Below are 25,412 nucleotides of genomic sequence, written 5' to 3'. Positions count from 1 at the left end.
AACCACTCTCAGAACTTAAGACCACAACAACAACCACATGGAGATCTGAAAGTTTAGTTCACCTCATGGGAGGAACTACAGCTCCATTTAAATGGTCTAAAAAGAATTCAACCCACCAGAAAATTAGTTACACGAGGAAGCAAAAAAGCATGTTTGCTTTCCCTTTCTTCATTTATTGGTCAGGAGGAACGTTGATGGTAAGTTGGGACATGCCGTTTATAGGATGCTTACTCACACTGTTTTGTATTTACAGGCTAATAGCTGCTCAGGGTGAAGGCATACTTCGTACCTTGGTTCATGAGGCTCACGTCATCTCGGATTCAGAGAGTTTGTCAGCTGAATTAGCCCATCTTGATGTCACCTTTTGTCAGAATGATTATAGTAAAAGACTCCATAGATGTGCGCTGTGCTATCGACCAAGCGCGCAAAGGGTGGGTGAAGATAACACCGAGATGGCAGGCGTTTTGCCTTATCCAGAGGTAATTTTCAACAAGATTGGAAATATATGATCAGGGTCCTTTTGCGCCCCGTGGAGGATGATACCGGTTTGCATAAAGCAGGTGTGCGCTGTATTCCTTACAGCTGGGGCATATCATATCAGGACCGTGGAGTACCGGTGTAGTGAGCGTCACACACGCTTACTACAGCAAATCTGCTGTTGCAGATAACTGTTACCCTGTGGAACACAACAACACGGAGATTCTGACATGTGCTCCAGCTACTGGGATGGTATTCTTAAGGAAGAAGTTGAATTTAAATTAGCACGTAACATTATAAATAGAGTTGAAGGTTTTTGTTTAAATTCTGCATGGAATTCTGCCATCGGCCTGGTCAAAAAACAGAGGGACACAATTAATGCTACCTCACCCGCAGGTTATTCAATTTCACTGTCGGGCATCTTTAGTTGCATGATGGAGCTAGTGTTTACACTGTGTGTGTGTGTGTGTGTGTGTGTGTGTGTGTGTGTGTGTGTGTGTGTGTGTGTTGTCTTTCTGGAATTGCTTTGCAAACCGTCGTTTTAAATTCCCTTGCACAGTGCTTACTTTTTGCAGTTTTGCCTTGAAAATGACACTGTGTGCACCTTTCGAAATATCGACAGTTGTCGAGGACGTAACCCGTCTGCATTCTCTTTAGCCATTTTAACGACCTAAAAAGAGTTATTTCTGCGTTAACGCCGCTAGTTATGAATTTCCATACATGTAACCTTCTTCAATTGCTGTTTTCATGTCGCCTGCTAAGTCGTCCTTGTTAACTTCCAGAGTTGCAAAGTTCTAACAGTTTCATTGTGCAAACACCTGTTTAACACTTGAAGGTGTATTGTCTCCCTGCCGATTTTCGCTGCTCTATCGTAAGCGCTTTCTTATTTATCGTGCAATACCACAACTCACACGTTTGGAGGCATGTATTTAACTCACGGTCACTGTTGTCTATGAAGAGCAGAACGTACTGTTATAAATACGCTAACAAATGTCTAAAATGCTATTTGCAGTCATTCGAGAATACAGATACCTCTGACATTTCTACGACAATGGCGAAATAAACGTAATAATCATTAGCTGGTTGTCGTCATAGGGAGAAAATATTTAAAGCGACAGTACATAAACAGAAGTTCTACAGTACTGTAAGAATCAATAACGGCCGGCAAGCAAGCTGAGGTAAGTGAAATTTATATTCGGTTTTTGAGTTTCTTTAATTTGCCTGTCTTTACTTTTTAACGTGCCAGAACTTCACAAAGCGAGTTACCTATGTTACTCTTTCACTACCGTACAAGGTGAATCTGATTTCCCATTACACGTTTACTGAGCTCACAGCGTCATACCATGTTTGAGCTCAGGTTCTCAAAAATATCACTTCCATGATACATGTAAAAGCAGGAAAAATATATTTCACTCATCCGTATCTGATGACTGAGAAGACAAAATAGTAATTTAATTTACTGTGACTAAAGTAGACTAAGACCGCCCGGATAGCCGAGAACATTAACAAGCCACTTCCGGGATACGGGGAGGCGGACCTGCCCGTATCAAGTCGTCCTCGCGGATTAACGACGAGGGCAGGTGAGACTGCAAGTCTGTATGTCGTTTTCAGGCGGTTTCCCACATCCAACCAGCGTAGTACCGGGCTGATACCCACGTCTCACCTCAGATAAACGATAATATAGTCAAATCACCAACAAATTTTACAGCTTCACACTCTAAATCCTTTACATCACAAATAAACAGTTTTATCTTGAGTCACCTTATGACATCCGCGAGTCATCAGAACAAAAGGCCACAGTCACCTCAGATGCACATTACGCAAACATGTACAAAATGTTCTCACACTTGATCATGAGAATTACTCTAGACATAGGCATGTACGATATACGAATTCCATTGTAGGGGGTGAAGAGGGGGGGAGGAGGCATCAGGAAGGTCAGGAATGGCATCCAGCCACCAACTACCACTAATACGAGTACTGTCAAAAACCCATATAACAACGCCGACCCCGTAAAGAAACGGGAAAAGGCGAAGAAAAAGACTAGTAATTTTTAAATATCCAACCAGACAATGAGAAAATCAGCCACCGCCAAGGGACTAACTAAACGCAGCTAAGCAACGCGTTACACTGAACTTGCATATTTGTTCTTCTTTCTCAGACAGTATACCCCCACAACAGCCGTTATCATTGGGCATTAATTGGTTGCAAATGTAATATTTACGAGAATCGCAGTAAATCACTATCTTTCTTTGAATCTCAACAGATGGAGGAAAATAAAATACATTTTTGCCAGTTTCTTCCCGTAGCATCACAGATCGTATCGCTTTCCGACATGAGATACATCTCAGAGTGATACGGACTTGATTCCCTAAACAAGTTGCGAAGTGTGTGGTGGATATTAAGAAATACTATGTATGTCACGCCTGGGCAAGGGTATCTGATTCGTATTAGTAATATATGCGTGCACAGCAACAAAATTAACATACAGCGTGATTCAGCTGTCCCAACCTCTGGGTTTTATGCAACCCGCAACACCTACAAGTTAAGCGTGCAAGATTTTCATATTCTCTCGCTCACTACGCGCAAACTATTTCCCCTAAAGAAAATAGGAACAGGACCTATCTGTAGGAAATTAAAATCAGTTAATTTTTTTACTGGGATCCGTTTTCGGCGGAGGCTGTAGTTTTCGAGTTATTCAAAAACAACGAACAAAAGTGAGCTTAAAAAGAACTTTTCTTCAGTAACTCGAAAACCGCGAGCTCCCGTGAAAACGCATCCCGGTACAAATTTAATAACATTAAATTTTTTACAGAACTGTCCTGTTCATGTTTATGTAGGACTAATAGTTTGCACATAGTGAGCAAGAGAATATGTAAAACTTGTACGTGGTATCTGAAGGCGCTGTGGGCTGCATAAATCCCAGTGGCAGAGACACATGAATCACTCTGTATCTAGTATCATAAGGTACTTCGCCAGCATAATACACTGGCAACACTGATCTAGCAAGGGTGACGTCAGAAACTTTGCATTGCGCAGATGCCTCTGTGAATTTTTTTTATTTTTATTTAGAGATGTTATTGGCTCTGATGACTTGGGAGAAAATATAACCACACTGAATCCGAGTGAGGGTTCTTGTCGATTTGACTGGTCACGCAAGTGGCTCCTCCATTAGAAAGTATAAAAGAGATCGGCGCATAGTTGACAAGAGAAAGTTTACTCAGTATTGAGGTCAGCTTACGGCATGCAGTTTCTTTACGGATAAAATAGACGCCGGAAGTTTGTTTCCGATTTAATTTTATTCGATTATTAGAGTAACGAATGTCGAAGGCAGAATTTATTCTCATTTTGTACAAAATTGCGAAAAGTGCCTAGCGACATTTGTCAACGAAAGCATACAATAACTTCGCTAAACACGGTCCCATAAGAATAACTCAAGAGTTGAATTGAAACTCCAATTTATTCGATGTTTCGGACTGAGTGCACAACATATGGACTTATTTAGGAACTCGTATTTTACCTAATAGTTGAAAAAGAGTCTAAATAACTATTACAGCTGTAAAATCAGCATTAATATCGCCTTCTTGAATGACTCAATGTACAAGTCGTAGATCCTTTGAGAGAGAAAGTGAGCATAATCGTTCGAAGCAGGTGATTGAGCAACCATTCTGATCTCCCAATGTATAATAACGCCATGGAATTTTTCGATTTCTTTGTTTAATGTATAATGTCATTGAGGCAAAACCCCAATTCAATGGCCTTGGTGATTCGTAGCCCACAAACTATGTATAAGAGAACGCATACCAAACTAGTTTTATCAAGCTTTTATGAGAGGCATCCTTCTTTAGTTACAGCGATGATAATATCCATTTAATTTTCGCAGGTACGTGAGTGCCTTCAAATACAATGTACTCAGCTGTTATACACTATGCGGTCACTTCGTTGTTACCAGTCACTAATATCAATATACACAGTGGTCACAAACAGTCTGAAAACCTTGTAAGGTTTTTACAGGTTAGTTGCGCTGATAAATATGAGTGGGAGTTGGAAAATAAGTTTCCCCTGTAGACTGTGGGCAGAGTTGTGATATGGGCGAAAGACGACACGGCAGGTGAATGCGCACGTGCAAGACATCGTTACACGATTGGGTACAGGCCGACTACGATCAAGCAGATGGCGCTGACGCAGTGCCTGCGCAAATCAGAAGCCAGCCGCTCAGTCTTTTCTCGGAGCAATGGAGAGAAGGCGCGTTTTAGAGACGTGGTCAAAGGCGGAATTGAGAGCTGTTATCCGCTATGAATTGGCACGTGGAGTATCAGGAACAGAAATTCATAACCGCCTTGTTGAGAAGTATGGGTCAGGTGTGATGTCGAGGCAAATGGTGCGGAAATAGTGCCAGCAATTGAATGATGGACGTCAGCAAGTGCAGGACATACCGAGAGCTGGACGGACGCGCACGGCCACTACAGATGTAAATGTCAGGAAGGTGGATGACATGATTAAAGCGAGCCGGCATCGATGGAGTAGCAGCAGAACTTGGAATCGGACATGATCAAGCTCACACGATCTTCCACGACATTCTTCGATACAGGAAGGTGTCAGCACGATGGGTGCCCCACCAACTGACCCCGACACACATGGAACAACGTATGGCGTTCAGCCTGGAACAGCTCGTGCGTTACCATGATTGTGACGGGGGATGAAACGTGGGTCCACCATTACACGCCCGAATCGAAGGCCGCATGCATGGAGTGGAAACATCCGTCATCACCAGTCCGAAAGAAGTTCAAAAGCACTCCGTCTGCAGGTAAAGTGCTACTCATCGTTTTCTGGGACGCCAAAGGAGTTTTTCTGCTGGACTTTCTGGAGGATGCAACCATCAATGCTGCGCGGTACTGTGCCACTCTGTCGAAATTGAAAGAGGTAATTCGGAAAAAGCGGCCTGGCCTTCTCAGATCTGGCGTTCTGCTGTTGAATGACAATGCGAGACCACACATGGCGACGGCAACGCAAAACCATATTGCAACTCTTGGTCGGGACCGCCTACACCATCCGCCTTACAGTCCGGATCTCGCACCAAGTGACTTCCATCCGTTTCCTGCTTTGAAGCAGACTCTCGGCGGAAGGCGCTTTGGCAGCTATGCTAACGTCAAACAAGCCGTTCAACGCTTCTTCCGTGTGCAATGCCCTGATTTTTTCCTGGAAGGCTTTTTTAAGCTTATAAAGCGGTATGACAAATGTCTCAATGTACTTGGAAGTTATGTATAAAAATAAAGATATGTCTTATCTTTAATGTCTCATTGTCTTTCTTTTCCTTTCACACACAACTCGACCACAGTCGACAGGGAAAACTTATTTTCCAACTCCCCCACGTAACTGATAAGAAAAAAATTCGATATATTGCAACGTTTCCACGTTAATTAGCTCTGAATGTAGCCAATCGGCCGTTGCGCGCAAATTCAAGTGACCCACCAGACACAATTGAAGACCTAACATTCTAAACATCCTAAGTTCTATTTTTTTCATAACTGATTCTACTCGCTCTAAAGTGCTACATCCACGCGGGCATATTACATTAAAAGCGCTTTATCGTATGACGAAGGTAATGAATCGAAACAGTGACGAGCACAAGGGGCTCCACGACCTCCTTCATTCTACACACACTTGGTAATCAGCGTTGAATTACGTTTAACGCACGAATATAATAGTTGTTATATTGTTTGTCGTGCTGTGAAAGTGAAAGTGAAAGTGAAAGTGAAAGTGAAAGGGGTGAGGGTGGGGGTAATGTCCTGGGAGCCAGGAACCACTTATCGCCTGTATGAAATTAATTACTAACGACCTGCCGTGTAATTGAAAGATTTTTGATTTTCAGGCATACGATGAAAATGGAATACCACCATGGATAATCAAAAAAGCTTTCAATAGATTTAAATTATCTGTATATCGACAGCACTGTCGGTTATCGCACACCCATAATTTAGCCAAGACCAACTACCGTACGTTCTTGGCATTACTGAGGTTAGCTATTGTGTTAATCAGTTCAGTTTTCACTTGAGGTTGAATTTATTGTTTATGTTCTGCGTGCTGTTATGGCACTTTCTTATTACGGATATTTTTGCAACAAGAGAGAAGAGGAAAATCAATTTGATTCGTCCAGTTGCTTTACAATAGGTTAAAAACATGTACACACTACTATAATAGCCAAATTCCCTAGCTACAGCTGTTTTATGTTTTAGCGCTAGAGTCATTATTTGGAGACTGTTAGAACTTTGAGGCTGCAATAATTCAGTATTTCACAAGGCAGCGGTGTGGTAAACAGCATTACAAATAACATTATATCAAAATCAGTGCACAAAAATACACTTGGATTAGCCTGTGTTGCCCAGGTATCGCGGTGATCAACAAAAATATATCCCAAACAACGATGATTGCATTTTTATAAAAGAAATGCTCAAAATTCTATCATTAGTATCCCGTAGGGTAAAAATCGCCCAATATGGACACCCTGGTAGTACTCGCTTTCGAAAACCAGTTCCGATACGGAACTATGGGGAGGATTTTCGGAGAGCGGAATAGGTATGTGAGGATAACACATTCCATATTTCGTTTATTTCTGAAATATTTTTTCAGTTGGCTGCTTGAATTCGTTCGAGACGACTGTGCCCTGCCTCTCCCTCCATCCCCCCCCCCCCCCCCCCATACACACACACCATTCCTTCGTCCAAAATCTATTTACGCTTGGTAATGCTATAATAATGAAGCCAGGAATTCCATGCACAATTATATCTTAAAGTGTGCATGCGTTCGTGCATATCAAATGATCAAACACGTACAATTAAAGAAAAGACACGTGTTATCAGAATTTCTCCTTCTATTGTGATGCAGTTTATTTTATTTTAAAACAATATACAACAACCAGTCTTTCTGAATCCTCCGACGACAGGGGTATATCTGTGGGTTGAGGCGATGAGCTGCCAACCATTGGGTTTGGGAGGCGAGGTGGTTCGAATCCATCCGCTGGCAACCTTGAAAATGCGTTTCCGTGGTTTCCCAGTTTCAGTTTAGGCGAATGCCGGTGCTAGTCCCTTACTATGGGCCGAAGCCAATTCCTTCCGAATTTCTTTCTTTCCTGACAGACTCCAGTACCCCTAAAGACGCAGCCCCAATGCTTAAATGAAAAAAAGAGCAGCATCGAAGGCGAAGAGAATATCTCTTCGGAGACTACCAGCATTAAGCCACAAAAATAAATCGATACGCATGCGGTAGCTTCCGCTACCTAGTAAGGTGCAAACTGCCGCGCAAAAAACGAGATTCTTCCCTGGTTCATACCATGGGTTCTATTGGTGATGGAATAGTGGGACCATTTGTCTACCCAACACGAGGATCGTCATAGTGTCACTATCCTACAGTAAAGAGTCAAAATATGAATATCACACACTTACACTTGATTAGGCAAATGGAGCACATCGGTTGGTTCTTTTTACATTTGATGTGGTCTACATTGGAACTTAAGGGACTTATGGAGGCACCATTAGTTAAGGGCGGTTCCCCAAGAAAAGGTTTTTACCATTTTTTTGTACCAAAGCCGTGCTGCGGATTTGAAGATAGCTGTGCACAGAAAAATGGCTGAAATTTTTACGATATTTTACAAGAATCGCAACCTCGAACAACTCTGAAAATTTTGCTGATATCTTTATCTATTGCCGAGGTACAGAGGTTCAAAGTTATCTTACATGTACAGGTAAAATCCGGTGTGAAGCGAAATCTAAATAATAATTACCAGCAACAAATTCCTCAAATTTAAACTTTATATTTCCAAGGCATTTATCTAGAAGTGTCATCTTCTCGTTTTCGAAAAGCTTTATCAGTTATCGAGAAACACAATGGAGACAGGATTTTTAGGTAACTAAAACAGAGCTGCTGGTTCCAAGACGGCTATACACAGCAAATCGGTCTAATTCTTACTATATATCGTAAGATGCCGATTTCAAAGAACCTTGAAAATCTTATTGATATCTTTATCCGTTCCCGAGATACAGAGGTTCACAGTTACCGTACTCGTAGACGCAAAATACACTCGCAAAATCCATTGTGAGGAGACAACGTAGTTTATAAAGTGATGCAGCACGAAGAAATATGCTGTAAAATGTCTCCGCTATCATCAGAATGGCTCTGGGGACTCCATGTTGTAGTACTTAAACAAATGTAAAATTTTTGTGAACCTAAAATCTGGTGTGCGGTGTAAAATTAGTTATGCGTTATTACAATTTCACGTAAGTAAGCTATCAAAATTTTACTGATCCACGCAATTCTTTTCACACAGTAACATGCACTGCTGTAGTGGGGAGAAGAAGCAAACCAGCGGAAAAATGCTCCTACCATAGCTCAAAAAAGGCAAATATACTCATGTTTAAACGACTATGAAAATTTATGGTAAAAGCTGCCTCATTCTATCTTGCTCAGAACCTTTAAAATTTTCCCAAATCTTTGGTATGCGAAAATATTCATCCTTTTTTATGCTGAGAGAGAAGAAGATAGTGGATATGGAAGAGAACAGAAAAGTAGACATGGTTGTGATATAGTAAGAGTGAAGGAGACGATGGTAGTGGGAGAGAAAGGCAGGGTCACAGTGGCAGTGGAACATAGTTGACAGTGACAGAACAGTATCTATTTATTTACCGTATGGCATTACGTACGAACAGCGACTAGCAGTTGTGGATTACATAGTTTTACAAAATTTTACAAAAATATATAAATTTCATAATTTAAAAAATAAGCCTATAAATCAATATCTAATTTGTCGATCCATTCAAGGGCTGCCTCTGTCACTTCAAAGAAATCTTCCAAGTTCCCATGGTAGGCTCTTCTGCTACAGCTTGTTACAATGTGATGGATCGTCTGGTGTTCATTTCCACAGTCAAACTGAGAAGATGAAGCCCTTCCCCATCGGCAGAGGTTTTCAGCACAGATGCTGTGGCCTGTGCGGAATCGATTAATTATTTTCCAGGCACCTCGCGTTAGTTCCATACCGGCTGGATCCTCATGGGCAATAGTGTTCCACATTTCTGTCAGTAATTGCCTGCAGCGATTCTGTCTGTAGGACAGATGACTGCCTAGCTTTTAATCGGTTCATTCGAAGTGAAGGAACGTCAAAGTGCATTGGAAGCTCGGGGATATTAAGTAATTTTTGGTATTCCTTTAGGAGGGCATTCTGTCTTCGGAGGTCTGGTGGTGCAATGTTGCTTAGAGGTACTAACCAGTATAGAGGAGTAGGTTTGATGCAGCCTTTTATTGTCCTCATTGCTGCTTTTAGTTCCACCTCAATTTTCCTCACATTTGTGCTAATGAGCCACACTGGGGTACAGTATTCGGCAACAGAATAGACCAACCCTAAGGCAGCGCATCGCAGTGTCGTAGCTCTTGCGCCCCACATGAGGAACCACTCAGCTTCTGTATGATGTTACTGCGTGATCTCAGCTTTGCTGCGGTGTTTTCTATGTGCTTCCTGTAGGAGAGGGTTCTATCAGGAGTCACTCCCAGATATTTTGGAGAGTTTTGGTGGTGAAAGACCTGGCTATTAAAGGTGACATTCAACTTCGCATTTTTCTTTCTGTTGTCAAGCTGAAAGCAGCTGACTTCAGTCTTCGTTGGATTTGGTATCAGTTCTACTTTTTGAAGTATTCATCTATTGTGCTTAGATCTGGGGATAGGATCTCCTCACGAGCTTCAAGAGTTCTCTGCGGGGTGGCCAAGGCCAGACCGTCTGCATAGATGAATTCCCTACAAGGTCAAAATATGCAAATAGGCACAAGAAAATCCTGAGGCTGTCTTTGCAATAATATGGCACGAATGGTATTAATTTGTTTAAAATAACTGAAATTTTATCCGACCTGCATGGATAGGTAAGCCCGTTAGCAACAGAGTGAAGAAGACAACGCCAGAGGGAGAGTACAAAAGATTTGGAGAAAGTGGAGATGATTAAGAGACAAAGGTAACGAGAGAGAGAATCTATGACCAAGATAACGAGGAAGAGAGTGATAATGACCTTCAGAAGAAACAGTAATAGTGCGAATTGCTAAATGAGATAGTAGCAGTAAGAGAGGAAGAGGGAGACAGGGACAGTGGGAAGAGACAGTAATAGTAGGACCGAACGAAGGAAACTGTGGTCGCGAGATGGGAGACAGTTATAGATAGAGAGGCATAAGGAGAAAATCACAATGAATTAAGTTGAATGAATGAGAATGGGATGTGGGTGTGGGTGGGTATGAGCGACCGTTGAGCGATGGACTGATGACTGTGACAGAGTTACAGTTACAGAAGCATGTGGGAGTTGAGGTGAGCTGCATATTTAAAAAAAAGAGCACGAATGTGTTCGCATATTAAAACGTTTGGAAAATTTTAAAGGTGCTGAGGATGGTAGACTGAGGCAGGCGGTACCCCACTTTTAATTTACAGTATTTTTAAAAGAAGCATGTTAGACTTTTTGTGCTCTGACAGGAGCTGATGTGTTTATCTGCAGAAAATGATCTTTCGCCCCTGTAAGAAGTGGCAAATAAATACTTAACTGAGATAATTAGGGAAAGTGTAAGGTTGAATATTTTCATATACTTTCTATTCTTGCCACCAAAAATTGCACTATCTTCTCTATCGAAAACAGCAATATCAAATCTGTTTATTCCGACAATTCTGGTAACAATCATGGTGTCCAAAAAACTTCACGATCATTCATTTCTGATTACTGCCACAGCTCAAATCGAGACTGAAAGAAGATGCGTGTAAAATATCTTAGGAGGGTGAAGGGAGATTAGAGTATAACTGCTCTTTAGTGGTTTGCCAAAATACAGTAGTCCAAAGTAACGAGATTATATCTCTGGTAGGTGAAAACTCCGAGATCATTATTGCAGAAAATGATTTATCGTTCTATATGTAAACTCCATATTTTATGGATGAAAACTCAGAAAATACATTATTACGCACAATAGTATAATATAATGCACTTAAAGGCAGATAAAGGTGATTAATATGCAGGACTGCAGTGCAAAATATGTTATATTAAGTATAAAAAATCAAAATGCGCAATATGCCTGAATTTACTTCCTACAGGGTGAAAATATGCAAACAGGCACGAGAAAATTCTGAGGCTGTCTTTGCAATAACATGGCACGAATGGTATTAATTTGTTTAAAATGACTGAAATTTTATACAACCCACATGGGTAGGCATGCCCGTTAGCACGCCGCTTCCGTGATTCGAGGAGATGATGGCGAACCTTGCATTAGAAGACTGAGTTGTGTTTTGATAGCAAGGAGGTAACACATTGTATTAGAATTATAATTCGTTTGGCAATAGTGTAAAGTTATCATATTGCCAAATAGAGGTACATTTAATGGTGCATTTGGATATTACTTACATACTGCTGAGATTATATATTACACTTCCCCAAAAAAGCTTCTTTTGCTTAGTTTTATAGACTAAACACTCCCGAAAGTAAATTATACACTCCTGGAAATGGAAAAAAGAACACATTGACACCGGTGTGTCAGACCCACCATACTTGCTCCGGACACTGCGAGAGGGCTGTACAAGCAATGATCACACGCACGGCACAGCGGACACACCAGGAACCGCGGTGTTGGCCGTCGAATGGCGCTAGCTGCGCAGCATTTGTGCACCGCCGCCGTCAGTGTCAGCCAGTTTGCCGTGGCATACGGAGCTCCATCGCAGTCTTTAACACTGGTAGCATGCCGCGACAGCGTGGACGTGAACCGTATGTGCAGTTGACGGACTTTGAGCGAGGGCGTATAGTGGGCATGCGGGAGGCCGGGTGGACGTACCGCCGAATTGCTCAACACGTGGGGCGTGAGGTCTCCACAGTACATCGATGTTGTCGCCAGTGGTCGGCGGAAGGTGCACGTGCCCGTCGACCTGGGACCGGACCGCAGCGACGCACGGATGCACGCCAAGACCGTAGGATCCTACGCAGTGCCGTAGGGGACCGCACCGCCACTTCCCAGCAAATTAGGGACACTGTTGCTCCTGGGGTATCGGCGAGGACCATTCGCAACCGTCTCCATGAAGCTGGGCTACGGTCCCGCACACCGTTAGGCCGTCTTCTGCTCACGCCCCAACATCGTGCAGCCCGCCTCCAGTGGTGTCGCGACAGGCGTGAATGGAGGGACGAATGGAGACGTGTCGTCTTCAGCGATGAGAGTCGCTTCTGCCTTGGTGCCAATGATGGTCGTATGCGTGTTTGGCGCCGTGCAGGTGAGCGCCACAATCAGGACTGCATACGACCGAGGCACACAGGGCCAACACCCGGCATCATGGTGTGGGGAGCGATCTCCTACACTGGCCGTACACCACTGGTGGTCGTCGAGGGGACACTGAATAGTGCACGGTACATCCAAACCGTCATCGAACCCATCGTTCTACCATTCCTAGACCGGCAAGGGAACTTGCTGTTCCAACAGGACAATGCACGTCCGCATGTATCCCGTGCCACCCAACGTGCTCTAGAAGGTGTAAGTCAACTACCCTGGCCAGCAAGATCTCTGGATCTGTCCCCCATTGAGCATGTTTGGGACTGGATGAAGCGTCGTCTCACGCGGTCTGCACGTCCAGCACGAACGCTGGTCCAACTGAGGCGCCAGGTGGAAATGGCATGGCAAGCCGTTCCACAGGACTACATCCAGCATCTCTACGATCGTCTCCATGGGAGAATAGCAGCCTGCATTGCTGCGAAAGGTGGATATACACTGTACTAGTGCCGACATTGTGCATGCTCTGTTGCCTGTGTCTATGTGCCTGTGGTTCTGTCAGTGTGATCATGTGATGTATCTGACCCCAGGAATGTGTCAATAAAGTTTCCCCTTCCTGGGACAATGAATTCACGGTGTTCTTATTTCAATTTCCAGGAGTGTACATATGAATTTTAAAAACTAAATAAATATGTTTTCAGAATAAATGAAGGACCTGAGCACTTACAGTGTCCTGTTTAAGAGATCGAAACCCCCCCCCCTCCCCCCTTTGACAAAGTCCCGGCTGCGTCCTTGCATGGTGTGTCGTTTTATATACTCGTATATAGTATTATCCACAACTTTTACCACTGCGATAAAAATGTCCAAAGGCAAGGAACATATGAAAAACAAACTTCGTTCAGCGGTCAAACAAACGACAGATGGTGGTACCTGTAAAGAGCAACAACTCTTTTCGAGACAAATTCGATAAATTGTGGAAAAGAAGAGAGAAACGTTTGATCTACTGCAAAATTCAAAGTTAGAAAAGCCATGTTTGCGAACTCCTTCATCTGATCACCATCGTTATCTTTCAAGATGAAAACACTAACATCATCGAGCCTACAAAACCAAAACTACAATGGTAAGGACGAGGATCTTTTCAGGAAAAATCACATACCTGAATTGGCCTGCGATGTCCATGTATTCAATTCCTGTTTAAAATATTTGCCGGTAAGAAATAAAAAGTTTTTGGTATTCTGATCAAATGAAGCAGTAGAGTCAACTTTTGTGTGCAAGCTACCAAATCACATCAATTCAGAACATTTGAAGAAAATTTCCTCACTCCAGCTGAAACCCCTACGATGATGTTTTTATCGTATAAAATACACATGTATCTTTGCAGGTAAAGGACTTACTCTTATTTTTGAAATAGCTCCCAAGAAGAAGTTAAACACCTTCCAGTGAAGCTACGAATTTCTACTGACTGTTCCACAGTATGACAAGTAGGAGCCAATTGGTTCGTAATCGATTTCGATTGCAACCAGTACCCCAAGCCTAATTTAAGGTTGTTTTGTTGCTGTTGTGGCCATCATTCCGAAGACTGGTTTGATGCAGATCCCCTGCAACACCTGCTGGTCCCTTCAATTGTCGCAATGCATACTATCAACCAATTCCTTTTTTCTTTTTCTTTTTTTTTTTTTTTTTAGTCGAGTTGAATCACAAATTTCTTTCTTCCCAGTTCGATTCCTTACAATTAAAATTTTATGCCCTCTCGACGGCGGCCTTCATACGTTATTTTACTGCCTAGATAGCAAAACTCATCTACTACTCTAAATATGTCGCTTCCTAACCTAATCCCCCCATCATAATCTGATTTAATTCGACTACATTCCATTATCCTTGATGTAGTTTTGTTAATGTTCGTCTTATATCATCCTTCCGAGATTCTGTCCATTCCGTTCAACTGCTCTTCCCAGTCCTTTGATGATTCCGACAGAATTACAGTGTCATTGTCAAACCGCAAAGATTTTATTTCTTCTCCCTAAACTTTAATTTCTTCTACAATTTTTTTTAGCTTCCTTTACTGCTTGCTCAATGCACGGGTTGAAAGAAACCGGGGATTACAACCCTGTCTTGTTCTCTTCTCAACCACTGCTTCCTTTCGTGCCACTCGATTCTTACAACTGCCGTCTGGTTTCCGTACTAACAATAAACAGCCTTGTGTGCTCTATATTTTACCCTGCTACCTTCATAATTTCAAAGAGTGTTTTCCAGTCAGAATTGTCAATAACTTTCTCCAAATCTACAAAAGCTATAAATATGGATTTGCCTTTACTTCACCTGTCTCATACTAGATTTTGCAGGACCATTATTGCCTCACGTGTTCTTACATTTCTCCGGAATCCAAACTCGTCTTCCCCGACGTCGGCTTCTACCATTTTTCCGTTTTTCTCTAAATAATCCGGGTTACTATTTTGTAATCATGACTTATTAAATTGATAGCTCGGTAATATTCACACCTGTCAACATCTGCAATATTTAGCAGTGGAATTATTAAGTTCTTCTTGAAGTTCAAGGGTATCTCGCCTGTCACATATATCTTGCACATCCTGCGGAATAGTTCTGTCATGTATCAAGGATCAGTAGTTCTGACCGAACGTCCTCTGCCCTGGATATCTTGTTTCAACTTACGTCTTTCAGTGTTCTGTCACAGTCTTCTACAGTCATCTCGCAGTATTGTATTGTCTACCTCATTTTCATCCACGTCCTCTTTCCTTTCTATATTTTTACCTTCACGTTCGTTTCCCTTGTATAGTCCCTCTATAGACTTCTTCCACCTTTCAGCTTTCTCTTCTTTGCTTGGTTCTGATTTTCCATCTAAGCTCTTGATGTTCACACATCCGCTTCTCTTTTCTCCAAAGGTCTCTTTCATTTTTGTATAGGCCGTACCTATCTTTTCTCTACATATAAGCGTCTATATCTTTACATTTGCCCTCCAGCTGCTCCCGTTTAACCATTTTGCACTTCCACTTAATCTCATTTTTAGATGTTTCCATTCCCTTTCGTCTTATTCAGTTGCTGCATTTTTTTATTTTCTCTTTTCATCAATTAAATTCAACATTCCTGTGTTATCCAAGGATTTTTACTAGACCTTGTCTTTTTATCTATTTGACCTTTTGCTGCCTTCACTATGTCATCTCTTAACGCCACCCGTTTGTCTTCTACTGTATTCCATTCCCTTGTTCTTGCCAATCGTTGCCTAATGCTCGCTCTGAAACTCTCAACAACCTCCGGTTCTTTCAATTTATCCAGGTCCCATTTCCTTAGATCTTTTTCGCAATTTCTTCAGTTTTGATCTACAGTCCATAATCAATAAATAACTGTCAAACTCTACATATGCCTATGGAAATGTCTTACGGTCTAAAATTTGGTTCCGAAATCTCTGTTTTATAAATTGCATCTGGTGTCTTCTCGTTTCTTCCACGTATACAATCTATTTTTCGCGATTCTTAAACCAAATGTTAGAGATGGTTAAATTATGCTCTGTGCAAAATTCTACCATTCGTTTTCCTGTTTCATTCCTCTCACAAGTCCATATTCAGCTACTATTTTTTCCTTCTCTTCCTTTTCTCTGCCTCGTGATGATTGGGTGTTGTGTGATGTCCTTAGGTTAGTTAGGTTTAAGTAGTTCTAAGTTCTAGGGGACTGATGACCATAGATGTTAAGTCCCATAGTGCTCAGAGCCATTTGAACCAACCTTCTCTTCCTTTCCCTACTATCGAATAGCAGTCCCCCATTAGAATTAAATTTTCCTCTCGCTTAACTATTTGAATAATTGCCTTATCTCATCATACATTGTTTCAATCTTTTCATCACTGCGGAGCTAGTTAGCATGTTAACTTTTACTACTGCGGTGGGTGTGGGCTCCGTTTCTATCTTGGCTACTATAATGCCTTCGCTATGCTCTTCATAACTGCTTACCCATATTCTTATTAATCATCAGACCTACTTCTACTTAAGCCCCATTTGAATCTGTATTTATAACGCTATATTCACCTGACCAGAAGTTCTGTTTACCCTGCCACTGAACATCATTAATTCCCACTGCATCTAACTTCAATCTATCCACTTCCCTTTTTAAATTTTCTAACCTACCTGCCCAATTAAGGGCTCTAACATTTCACGCTCGGGCCCGTAGAATGCCAGTGGTTTTTTTATCAGTGTGCTATGTGCTTTATTTTTGGTAATTCACATTTTTCATCCGCTTAAGGAAATTCTAGCGTAGTTTCCTCTTATCTGCTCTCCTGGCAAATATAGGATTCACATAGATAAATTGAATTTTCCTATCTTTCAGCCGCTAGCGAAATGAACTAAATTCGTTTCCTGCAATATCTTCCAGTCAGGGACGCTTACTACACAGCATATTACTAATCGATTCTCTCAAAGCCTTAGTAACAAAAAAAGAACTAAACAGAGATAAGGTAGTGTCACGTTTAAGTTTAACTTTAGTGTGTTTCTTTCCCTGTATCTCAACTTCTCTAGTAGAACAACTGTATGCTGGTAAACCCGAGGAGTTCTCTGTTGCATTTCTACGAAAATAATATTTATGTTTCTTCAGAAGATACTTAGACTAAATTACGTGGCATAAATAAGAATTATAGTTTTGTGTGAACAGTGCCATTTCTTCCATATTCTGGCTATGGTGGTGAGATTAAAACTGATATAGGGGTACAAAGACTTCTTGTTAAATTCCAAGTACTGGTAGTTTGTTGTAAATCCTTGAATACGAGTTTAAGAGGGACTCTAGCATCGAATAAGACTTATTACTTATAGTTTACTCACCTCTCCGTGGCCTCATCGACTGCCTGCGTTTCTTCCTGTTGAGACGATAGCCAACGGAACAGTTCTTCTTTTTTCAGCGGCTCCCAGCGAGTGGTTCCACCCGGCTAGAACAGAGATGCAAGTTACTTGTTTTCTCTAGTTTCCCTATATGTCACATATGATAAGGATGTTCACTAATTTTGCGGAATGTTAAATTTTACCAGTAAACCGCATTTTTTGCGTGTAAATCTTACAGATTTGAAAATAATTCTTGGGGCTGTAGTAGCAATATGAACAACGATTTTCATTTATTAACGTATAAGAATGAGCAGACAGAAAGAATCCTAAATGTTCAAATTGGCAAAGGTGTTAGGCCAAGGTATGTGAGTTTTTGGTATCTTCACATGTCGAAATTTTGGAGTTTCAACATCTTTTTCTTATATTATCTTTTCGGCTATTTGCATGTCTGGTGAGTGACGTGCTATATACTGCAGATCTTTCTCCCACAATAATGGAATATGCGTCTGCAATGTTGCGCACGGCTGATGAGAAAGCAGTAGCGTCTCACACAACAGTACATACTAGGGTAGGCGCAGTAAGCAGAGCGTAGAAATATGCGTGTTTCTGCTCTTGCGAGCATGACGCCTCTGAGGAACTCTTGACGCCCATACCTGTATGTCGGATGATGTAGGATTTCGAGAGTTATCGTTTCCGCTTACTTAGTTTTGTTCAGTGAGTAATTTGTGTGTAAATGTGTCATGAGTAACTATTCATCTTGATGCAAATCTGCAAAAGATTTGGCAATCAAAATGCTATCTGAAAGATACTGTGAACATTTGCAAACGATGGAAAATTCTCTTGTCTTCTCGAAGAACTGATCACGTTAGAGACTTGCTAAACGTGCTGAATTTTTCCACGGAAAGGTGTGCTTAAGACTGATAAATATCCATCGCATTGTATTACTACGAGCGGCAGAAGAAAGGAATAAATGTACTAACAAATGTGAGATCCATCAATGACGTAGCCAGGCTTCTGTTGAAAGGAGGGTCGGATTTGTTTAAAAGGAACTCGAAAACACTCATGTTATCCATTTATTCTGGAAACTTCATGAAGAATCATAAACTGTTTTCAATTATCTCAGAGCTTTCACCAAGCGGGAATATAATTTTGATAACTTAGGAGTGCTTTATTTTGGTAAACCACAAAGGAGCAGTTGCTCCAATCTCCTCCAAGGTCTTCTTCTTTAAACCTGGATTGGAGTTGAAGAAATGATCAGGAATGCACAACCGCCAATTTTTTGGGACACTGTGATTACTACCGACAGAGCCTTTGGAGTAAGGAGATCTCTGTATGAAAGAGAAGCTAAAACAATTTTTGGTGGCGAAAATGCAAAAATCTGGAATTAATCAACCTTGCACTTTCCCAAATTTCCTGATTTAGGTATGCGTCTGTCGCTGCTTGCAATGTAAGAAAGGTCATTTACTGCATTAAAGAATATTCTAAGAGACAAATGCATGAGTGTAAATGAGGAGTATTTGGATTATTATTTATTTATCATTTGGCTTTTAGCGCCGGGCGTCTCCAGAGAAGTGCTCTGCTCGCCTTCGATGTAGCTCTTTCATTTAAGCAGAGGGGCTGCACCTTTAAGGGAATTGGAATCTGTCAGGAAAGAAGGATATTTGAAAAGAATTGGTTGTCGTCTATAGCAAGGGACCAACTGGGTAATTTGCCTAAATTGAAAGTGGGAAACCACAGAAAACCATTTTCTAGGCTGTCGACGAAGTGTTTCATACCACCTCGCCTCCCGAATCCAGGGACTATTAGCTCAGCGGCTCAACACGCAGGGCTTCCCTAAGTCGATGGAGAATTTGGAAAAATTGGTTGTTGTAAGTTGTTTTAAAATAAAATCCATCACAACAAATGATTGAATTCTGACATGGCATGTTTTTCCTTCAATTGTGCGTATTTATTCATTTGATAGTGCATGAATTCATGTATATTTTTGAGAGTCAGTTGTGCACGATATTGCTGGCTCCAGTTGGTTATAGTATTAAAAGGGCGTAAATAGATTTTGTACGAAAGGGGAACAGTTAATTATAGTATTAAAAGGGTGTAAATAGATTTTGTACGAAAGGGGAAGGAGGGATGCACGGAACAGCGGACTTGGACGACTTTAGGCAGCCTGCTGAAAAAATCTTTTTGAAACAAAGTGACCATAGAATATACTGTTATAACATACCCGTTCCGCTCTCCACTAACCCCATCCCATCGCTCCGTATCTGAAATGGTTCTCATAATTGAGTACCACCTGGGTGACGAGACTGGACGATATTTTGTCGTTTCGGCTAAGAATGATAGAATATTGAGCAAATTTTTTAAAGAAATGGAACCATCACCGTTTGGGTGACATTTTTGTTGATGACCGCAATTTTTTGGCGACACAAACCGAATAGTATTTTTATGCACTGAGTTTAATTTCTCGTTATTTGTAATGATATTTACCGATGGCTCGTGAAATACCGAAATATTGCAAACCCAAAGTACCACCGTCCTCCAAACAACGACTCCAGTGCTAAGATTCAATCGCTATAGATAGGTAATTAGGCTATTATAGTAGTGTGTACATATTTTTAACTTACCATAAGGCTAGCGGACGAATCAAAATCAATTTTTGTTACAAACTTATCCATAATTTGAAACTATCACAGCAGCACACAGCACAAAAAAATAAACGATAGCACTTACATTAAATTCAACAGCAAGCAAGAACTGAACTGAATAAGAAAATAGCAACTGAACTCAAGAAAGGTCAACAATTGGTCTCGGCTGAAATAAAGATGGGTGATAGCCGACAGTACTGTGGATGTATAGCTAGTTTGAATCTATCTTTGGCGTTGCTGACTATCGATAGTGCGCATCCCTTTTTCGTCGTATCACTGAAACTCTAAGTATTTTTCAGTTTCACCACACGGCAACTACATTGTGTGTAATTTCATTTAGGTGATTGGGAGGTCTGTACCCTTAGGACCACCCCCCCCACCCCTTTGGCTACGTCCTTGGAATCCTACATACTTTAGACAAGCTTTTACCATGTACGAAGAATGCTGTGAAATGTACATTTACTGATGAAGTTTTTTCTCATGCGTCAGGCAAAGTTAGCGGCACTTGGCATCCACATATACTTAAAATTTACGATGCAAGGCGAACATTTATCCGTCTGCACTGGTTCTCTTCAAAGAAACGGCAAAGAAAGCTGTGGCAGTTCACCTTTACAAAATAAGGAGGTAAAATTTGTCATCACTTTAGGGTAACTCTGAACAATATTTATGCGAATTAGTAACAGAATTGTAGCTCTTCTCACAGTGTTTGTGTGACAATACTGGAACCTCAATTATCTAGCAAGAGTGTGAGATCGATGATGCGAAGATTATTTGTTGAACGGAAGTAATGGTAAGTGCCCTCGCTAATGCTTCTCGCAAATCGCTTTTCGCAACCCTGTTAAGCTAACTCACTTTTATATAGTGAATTTAGACAACTTCAGTTAACATCCTTTACAGATTTTCATAAAATGTCCAAAGAGTAGTGGTGCAGCTTAAAGTATAAACGTGTATGTTGCAGTAAGATAGAATTAAAGCACTTGAATCAACAATGTCAACCTATCAACGTTTATTAAACTTCTGACGCATACTAAATACAAATTGTGTCATCTAAATCTTGTTTTCTCATTAAAACTTTTCTCATAGATAACATAGATAGTTGCATGTTAGTTTCCAACACGTGGCAATAACTTTCTAGCAGAAGTATAATAAGAATTTACATTTCATTATTTCGGTAGAAATTAAGACATTCCACGAACGCCTCGCGTAAATGCGCTGCCCACATGTTACAGCTCTATTTCCAAGGCTGTGGCTGTTCCTTAGTGACGTCATAATGTTAGCCAATAGCAGCTGAGAACGCGTACTTCCCAAACTTAAGTTTTCTATGGATCTTGGTATAGACTGTTCTGTTAGCGGAAGTAGGGTTTACTGCAGAATGGAATGACGAACATTATTGATATACCAGTAATGAAGTTTATGACTACTTCTAATGTGCCACGATCCTTACTGTCAATAAATTCAGTCTGCATAATTTGTGAAAGTGACTTTAAAAAAAATCAAATCATGCTCACTTCCCACCCTAAATAAAAAGAGCGTTAATAACGAACGGTAAATGGAGACTGAAGGGGAAGGAACTAATCTGACGCTGTTCAGCTTGCAATACAAGCGAGTGACGTTATAGGTTGTTCCTGGTATGTACGTGCACATTATAAGACACTCATTGGAATCTCTGTAACCTAGAGCCCAACAATAATACACAATCAAGAAATGAGAGCATATTTCCTGGACAAAGAACGGTAGGGTTGCAGAACAACGCTAATCGAGAGATATACGACCTAACCAATACCTAAAACGTGTACAGGGTGATTATAATTAAGTTAAACTTTCAAACCGCTGTAGAAGTAACACAACTGGTCAGAATAACGTCAAGTTGCAACGGAATTTTATCGGAGAAGGCGGGAAACGTATGGCAGAAGAAAAATAAATAGTTACGAAATGTAGCAATACATGGCGCTGAAAGCATCATAATTTAATAGTATCGACTACAAATGACAAATTAATCATACAACAGTGCTTACGGTGTACGTTTGACGTTAAATAAACTGAACTACTCAGTGTGCATGGATGTACAGGTGTAATACTGTTAGTTACGTAAGCCAATCCTCCACGGCAAGGTTATATCACATCGGATGGGAAAAATCTATTTTTAATTTCCCTGAGGCCAAAAACCGCATACAAAGCAATACCCACATCGGTTTTTAATTGTCCTGAGGCCAAAAAACGCATAAAAAGCATCAATAAAAATCAAATCGGATTATTAATTTCCGAGTGACTGGCACAAAACTTGTTCAATATGCTGTCCGCCGTTTTCTGCAACAAGTTGATATCGAGTAACAGCATGTTCCACAACTGATCAAAGTGTTTCCGGGGTCACGTTCAGAATGTGTTGCGCAATGCGTGCCTTCAATGCAGCTAAGTTTGTAATCGGAACACTGAACACAACATCTTCCAGATAACCCCACAGCCAGAAGTCACACTCATAGCACTTACCAGTGACGGTACAGGTAAATGTACCGGAAGCACCTGTCTCTTTAGCCGGCCGCGGTGGTCTCGCGGTTCTAGGCGCTCAGTCCGGAACCGCGCGACTGCTACGGTCGCAGGTTCGAATCCTGCCTCGGGCATGGATGTGTGTCCTTAGGTTAGTTAGGTTTAAGTAGTTCTAAGTTCTAGGGGACTGATGATCTAAGATGTTAAGTCCCATAGTGCTCAGAGCCATTTGAACCATTTGAACCTGTCTCTTCGACAAAAATATGGCCCTATGACAAATTATGCCGTGAACCCGCACTACACAGTGACCTCTTCAGCATGAAGTGGTACTGGTTGATTTGCGTGTGGATTTTCCGTTGCCCATATTCGACAATTCTGCCTATTGACATATCCTATCAAGTGGAAGTGGGCTTCGTTTGTCCACAAAATCTTCCACGGTCGATCATTGTCCACTCTTCCTGGCAGATCAACAGGAAGCAACTCGTGCACATGGGTAATTTTGAATGGATGGCAAAGAAGGGTGTTTCGTGCGATTTTACGCACCGTGCTCAAGGGAATGTCCAATGTTCGGGCAATTCTCCGAGCACTACGCGTTTGCTCACCACCACTCGTCTCCTCTTGCATTGCTGTGGCCACTGCTTCCACTGACGTCGAATCAATTCGTATCCTGGTCGAATCAATTCGTATCCTCCTTCTACCAGGTTTCACACCAAAAGAACCCGTCTTTTCGAATTTCCCAATCATTTTCTCCAAGCCAACGGCAGTCATCAGAACAACGCCTTTTCTTTCAAACTCTTCAATGTCCGGTACTTCTGCAAAGCGACATGCGCACAGTCATCTTTTTTGTAATTCATCTTTACAAGCAGAGCGCGATCCTGCATTGATGCAGTCATGGAAAACGTCGCTGACGTGAAAGGAGGAAAAGCCCTGTAACTGGCGTGTTTATACCGACTTCATGGGTCGTGCGCATGACAGGTGTATCCATTTACGTATTCTGTCACATACAGCGCCATCCATTGATCAATTTTCACATTATTTTTTTTCATTCGCAGCCATGCGTTTTCCCCCTTCTCCGATAATATTCCGCTGCAATTAGACGTCATTCTGAGAAGTGGTATTATTTCTAAAGCTGTTTGAAAGTTTAACTTTAATTGTAATCATCCCGTATTTCTCGAAGTTCTGAAACTGAAGATATGCATTTCACACAACGAAACGAAATAGACAGTTTCTTTCGTAACAGTTAATAGCAATGTAAGTTACCACGGAAGGGAGATTAAAGTTTAACATCCAGCCAAAGACGAGGTCATTAGAAACAGATCATAATTATGGACTGTCGAATGAAAATGGCAGAGCTCTGTTAAAGGAACCACACAAGCATTCGCCTTAAATGACATGTGAATCACGAAGAATCTAAACTGTTCCACCGTTCTTCTGAATTTGAGTTCAACATCTTAACCAGTGCGCCTTCTTACTCGGTTTGTATGTTTACTTCCTGATGGCAGAAATGTTTGGCAGCGACGTGGAATTGGTTGGTTTGTTTGTGGGATTGAAGGGACCAGACTGCTAGGGCCATCAGTCCCTTTTTCCAAAAACTTCAAACATCCGCAAAGAACGAAAACGAAAAACGTAGTATTATTCTCCCTACGGCAGGGCTCAAATGAACTACCAGCGCTCTTTGCCACAACTAACAGAGATATCCGATGGTTTCCGAAAGGCATTCATCGGTTGTCGGTGCTTACTAACAACAATACGTTTCTGGCATGCTCTATAGGATTCAGATCCTCACAACTAGTTGGCCAATACTTTCGATGAATTTTTTCACATTCTAGTAATTCATCAGCAATAGTAGGACGATGTAACGGCCGTTAACGTCCCCGAACATCACATACACCTGTAAAATGTCGCACGTTTGTTTGTAGTACCACATGTTTTTTTCTCTTGGAAGTTAAAAATATTCCTCCGACCACCAACTGAGATGTAAAGCACCATACGCACAAACAGAATGAGGCCTTTCAGCGACAAGAACTCACTTCTACCAACCGATATTCCTGCAGACGAAAATAAAATTAATATATGAATAACAACGTCCTCCATTGATTCAATTTCTCAACTCGAATAAATGAGAACGTATCTGGAAATGATGTACGGGGACACATTCTACCAAACGTCTAGCAAAGCAACTACAGCTTTGAGTCTCTGCTGCACCGTCTGACGAGAAACATCAGATGCTGAAGCAGCACTAACCTGTGTAGACATTCGTTTTGCAGCCGTCGATTGAGATAATGGTGCGTTTAAGTCGAAATACCGTTGTTGTTTTTGTGGAACAGTCACTCTTCGTCGAATGTGTACTGGCTTACGAATATTATTTTCTGCGTATCCGAACTAGCGCGAAATCTTCGCAATGTTACTTCATGGAACATTCAACGCTGCTAAGAGTGTAACTCTCTCCATATCCTTTAAGCCACCCATGGATGCTTCTACCCAAAGTAGGACTCAAATGCAGTCTCAGCCTGTTTTACGTTATAAACTTTAACAAGAGACTGCACTCTGCTCTCAATATATGTCCAACATTGACTTACACATAATGAGTCTAAACCGCTACACCTCGTTATCTTTTGAATAATGTACATATTCAAGCAAATAGCAATTGCTCTTTGCACAGATAGCGTAATTCAGATTGGAGACGAAATTTTGACGGCCATTTAAAGTTGTTCGTGCCTTCATCTGTATTTTC

Source organism: Schistocerca piceifrons, chromosome 4 (assembly GCF_021461385.2).
Source record: "Schistocerca piceifrons isolate TAMUIC-IGC-003096 chromosome 4, iqSchPice1.1, whole genome shotgun sequence".
Lineage (NCBI taxonomy): Eukaryota > Metazoa > Arthropoda > Insecta > Orthoptera > Acrididae > Schistocerca > Schistocerca piceifrons.
This window is presented reverse-complemented; position numbering follows the sequence as displayed.